Below are 5,488 nucleotides of genomic sequence, written 5' to 3'. Positions count from 1 at the left end.
GGTTTTTCTAGTTTATGACCAGAAGAAACCTGTTAGGACCACTACTTTTTGACGGTGAGATTGACTACAAAGTTCACAAAAATCGAAGAGAAATAAGGCGAAGCTTACGATACACAAAGGAAGAGCAAGAGGACGATACTTCAACCACAACCGAGGAGATGGCTGAAAACCAAGAAAATCTACTACCTCCTGTGATTGCTACTAATTCTAATCCTGCTCCGCGTACTATGTATGATTATGCTAAACCTTCCTTAACAGGAACTGAATCAAACATAGTTAGGCCTGCTGTTGCTGCAAATACTTTTGAACTAAAACCTAACACAATTCAAATGATCCAACAGTTTGTTCAGTTTGATGATTTGCAGGATGAAGATCCCAATGCTCACTTGGCAAATTTCCTAGAGTTTTGCGATACATTTAAAATTAATGGCGTTTCCGATGACTCCATTTGCCTTCGGTTGTTTCCCTTTTTGTTGAGGAATAAGGCTAAACAGTGGTTGAACTGTTGCCACAAGGATCAATTAGTACTTGGAAACAAATGACCAAAAAGTTTTTATTAAAATATTTTTCGCCGGTTAAAATAGCCAAATTACGTAATTATATCTCCTCTTTTGTGCAGATGGATCTAGAAACACCCTACGCTGTATGGGAGAGATACAAGGACCTTTTCCAAAGATGCCCTCACCATGGGTTACCACTCTGGCTACAGGTTCAAATGTTTCACAATGGCCTGAATCCTTCAACTCAGCAAATGATTGACGTAGCCGCTAGTGGAACTATCAATATAAAACACCTGAGGCAGCTTATGAATTTATTGAGGATATGTCACTGAATAACTATCAATGGCAAGTTATGAGGACAAAGCCGACAAAAGCAATTAGTGTTTTCAACCTCGATGCGGTTACTATGCTATCTAACCAAGTAAAACTCTTAAATAAAAAGATTGACGGTTTGTGTGGTTCTACTCAGGTTCATCTAGTGATGAGGTGCGACTCCAATGGAGGAGGAGCATGCACAGAATATCAACCCTTCAACCCTAGCATCGAGGAGGAACAAGTCCAATATATGGGTAAGAATAACTCTAGACCCCAAAATAACCCGTATAGTAACACTTATAATGCAGGTTGGAGGAACCATCCAAATTTCTCGTGGGGCGGTCAAGGAAATCAAATGCCACAACATCCTCCAGGTTTTTAACAACCACCTTACCAACAAGAGAAAAATCCAAACCTTGAGGAGATGTTAACAAAATTCATCGCGGTGTTAGAAACTCATTTTTAGAATACCGAGATAGCCCTTAAAAATCAACAAGTGTCAATCCAAGGGCTCGAAACTCAGATAGGCCAACTCGCCAAACTAATTTTTGAATGACCACAAGGTAGCCTGCTGAGTAACACGGAATCTAACCCAAGGGAACAGCTCAATTCGAATACCACTCATGACAAGGAAGGGTTAGTTGAGCCAGCACCAGAACCGAAGCAAGGTATTATGGTAAGTCAAGATAAAGGTGAGGTGGACCACAATGACCAGAAACCGGTAAGTAAAGAGTACAAACCACGTGTGCCATACCCAAACGCGACAAGGAAAGACCGCACAGAAGAACAATTCGATAAATTCCTTAAATTATTAAAAAAGTTACATATTAACTTACCATTTATTGAAGCTCTTTCGCAGATGCCAAACATAGTCAAATTTTTAAAGGAGCTTTTAACAAATAAATGAAAGTTGGATGAGGCGTCGCATGTGGAGTTGAATGCAGTTTGCTCAGCCATATTACAAAATAAGCTACCCAACAAATTGAAAAATTTAGGGAGTTTTACGATTCCTTGTTTAATTGGTAGTTTAGATGTTCATAATGCATTGGCTGACTTAGGGGCAAGCATTAATGTTATGCCTTATAAAATGTTTAAACAGCTAGGTCTTGGGGAACCCAAACCATTCAATTGGCTGATAAAACCATTAGATTTCTTAGGGGTATCATTGAAGATGTTATTGTTAAGATCGATAAATTTGTATACCCAATAGACTTTGTTGTTCTAGACATGGAAGAGGATAGTAGCGCACCTTTGATTTTAGGACGACCCTTTTTAGCGACTGATCGAACCATTATTGATGTTCGTATAGGTGAACTCACACTTCATGTGGGAGACGAAACAATCACCCTTTAAAATCGTAATACGAGTAACACATCAAAAATTGAAGGTGGTTGTATAAATCATTCTACTAGTACTGATCATGTGGTGAAACCCTCTATGCAAGAAATAGGTTCGAAGAACGCATATGAGCCATGTTCAAACAACAAAAAAGGACCTATCTATGAAGAACGAAGGCTACAAATCGAGAAGCTAGATGAATGGCGGACATAGAAACTAAGAACACCCGATAAATCGAAACCGAGCCAAGACAAGCTCAATACCTTACCAAATCAACGTAAGGTTGGAGACAAAGTACTACTAGATGCAGCAGATCCTCGCATTACCACTTCTAAACCTAATAAAAAAATTCCTCTTACGGTACTCAGTATTTTCCCATATGGTACAGTCGAGGTAATTCATCCCAAATTCGACACATTTAAGGTAAACAATACTCATCTTAAACCTTATGTTGATAGCAGGGATGAGGAGTGTAAACTCCTCGCACCACCTTGACCATGCAGAAGAGAGGTAAGTCCAGCTTAAGACTATAAATAAGCGCTTCTCGGGAGGCAACCTGAGCAGTAACAGTAATGATTTATTTAAGTTCTAGTTTTTCACATCTAACCTACTAATTGAGTCTTGAAACACAGGGTTTTCCCATCCACACAATCAGGCACATGGGCGTGCGTAGGACGTGCACTACGGTCGTGTGAAAATAGGGCAAAATTTTTCCCCAACACAGAATGCGATAAGTCGCCACGGCTGTGGGATAAGGCCGTGGGTGAAACTGCCAAAACAACACAGGCGTGCGACACGCCCGTGCCTTGAAATTGTGGGCGAATCTATCAATTTAGCATGGGCGTTCGAGACACACGAGACAAAATTAGGGTAAACGAATGTGCCCCACTGCCGTGTGTCCCAAAATCTATATTAACCCCTCACTATTCATCATCTCCCTTGTGACGCCCCAATTTTCGAGATTTTTGGGATTTCTATAATTTTCAATAAATTTTAGAAATACTGTGTTTTGACTATCTGGTGTGAGTCTGAGTATGTTAGTGGGCCTTTAAAAGGCCCAAGAGTAAATTTAATTCGAGGCAATTCCTGAATTTTTAGTTTTGGAGAGAGAGGGAGCTGGCGAATTGGGATTCTAAGACTGAGGTGGTAAAATAGGACACAAAAAGATCTGTGGTAAAGTGGCATGTGGCACCACCTAGGTGTTTAGGGAGTGACGTGTGGATGTTTAGGGGGAGTCAGAGTGCAAGTCACAATGAAAGCGTGTTGTTACTTTTATTTTTTTGTTGTGTGCATGTGCCGGGCATGTGATAGAGCTTAAGGGGAAATTCGGCTAGGGCTTTAGGAAGGTTGGGCCGTGGGTCTGAATGGTCATTAGGGCAAGCTTTATTTTCTTTTTGTTTTTTCGAATTAGGGTTAGCCACCTAGAGCCTTCACTTTCATTCTATTCTCTTTTCAGTGTCGCAAAAAGCCGAAAAATGCAAAGTTAGATCTCCTGAGTGCCGAATTTTTCCTTCTCTTCTCCTCTCTTCTTCTATTTTGTTTTCTCCTTCTTTTCTTCTGTGGTTGAAACATTCCTACCATTCTACTTATCTCCTCTTTCATTCCCATTCTTTTCTAAACCTCTGTTGCCGATTGCCATAAAAGCCAAAATTTCGAAAGTTGTTTCTTGTGCCGATTTCTTCTAGCCAAAATCCTCCTATTTTCTTAATCTCTTTTGGCCAATTTTCACATCCTTTAAACCTCAAACCCTGTTGGCAATACCACTGCAAAATCACCATACCAAATCGTCTTCCTCTTCACGGTTCCAAAAGCCAAAAACACCATAGTTTTTAGGGACATATAGCCGGATCTTTAGATCTCTAAGATTCGATTTTTGCTAGTGTTTTAAGGGCTGGATCTGCATCAGATCTAAGTATAAACTAAAGTGGAATCGTTTTGGTTGAAAGAACCTGTGGTAGGTACTCAGATCTATTCTTTATTTCGGGTTTTAGAAAAGCCAAAATCATGTAATCATATCATAGACCTCAAAATAATCATAAAATAATTATTTATATCTCAGATTTTGTGGTCCCGAAACCTCTGTTCCAACTAGACCCAATTTTGGGCTAGTACAACTCTCCACACTTCAGAGATTTTCGTCCTCGAAAATCTTACCGGAGTGAGGTTTAGTATCTTTCTCATAATTTCCAGCATTACTAACTAATTGTTTTCAAGACGATACTTTCAGAAACACTCTGTCATCAATTTGAATCCCAAGATAACTCAGTAAACTCTGATATTTCTCTAACTATGTCCTTCAATTGTCAACCATTCGCAGACTCTGGTCATATCTATAATTATTTTATCACTAAACTCTTTGATTCCACACTTAGGAACATAGTCAACATGATTCTCATGAATTTCCGTTATATACACCTCATCGGTAAGGGGGTGAGGTCGTACAGTCTCTAATTCGATTTTGACATATATCTATATGACACATTTTTTTCATTATCCACATATGTCATTATAATCATACTATCCACTTCAAACAATTTATTATTCATACCTGTCTTACATAAAATTTCCAATTATCTCATTGCAAACAAGTGCACTCACTCATACATTCTATGAATTTTGAATAACTTTAATCATCACATTTACTAATTAATTTAGTCAAGCATGCAACAGCATATGAAGGCCAAACGAATATGAATAAATATATCACTATATAAACTTTCATCTCACATATTATCACATATACATATATCACGAATTCTTATTCATACCTTTCCGAGTTTAACACATCATAGCTACACTTTATACAAATACTTCAATATCGCTATCAAATGGTCAGATGTGGCTCGGTTGGAGAATATTTCATTTTAAACAAAATAGTCCTTATCAGTGTCGGGAGACATCACACTATCACATATTTGTGGCATGTATAACTAAACTCTTACACTTGCTATGTTAGTCCGAGAATCGACTAAACCTGCTCTGATACACTAAATGTAACACCCCTTACCCGTATCCGAGGCCGGGCTAAGGTACGAGGCGTTACCAGACAAACATACAAACATTAAACTAAAATACGAGCCATAAAATTTTATTCATATTTCAAAGCGTTCATTCTCTTACACATAGTCCCTTATTTGAGTCAACGGAGCCCAAAACATACTTTAGAAAGGGTTTGGGACTAAACTGAGAACTTACAAAAATTTGGGAAATTTCATGCTTTAAGGCTCCACACGCCCGTGTCCCAAAGTCTTGTTCCATACACGGCTGAGACACATGGCCGTGTCTCTGCCTGTGTGGAATATACCTAGGCTATTTTCCAAGCTTTGGTCAACCTT

General features: G+C 38.9%; 1 non-coding gene across 1 annotated transcript; it reads right to left on the bottom strand.

Annotated features, from left to right (window-relative positions):
• Window positions 1-586: 586 nt before the first annotated feature.
• LOC121211589 (small nucleolar RNA R71) lies at window positions 587-693 on the bottom strand. The gene has a single exon (XR_005906809.1). It is a non-coding gene; the product is annotated as a small nucleolar RNA R71 (small nucleolar RNA).
• Between the last annotated feature and the right edge of the window lie 4,795 nt (window positions 694-5,488).

The sequence above is a fragment of the Gossypium hirsutum genome, chromosome A12 (genome assembly GCF_007990345.1).
Source record: "Gossypium hirsutum isolate 1008001.06 chromosome A12, Gossypium_hirsutum_v2.1, whole genome shotgun sequence".
Classification (NCBI taxonomy): domain Eukaryota; kingdom Viridiplantae; phylum Streptophyta; class Magnoliopsida; order Malvales; family Malvaceae; genus Gossypium; species Gossypium hirsutum.
This window is presented reverse-complemented; position numbering and strand designations above follow the sequence as displayed.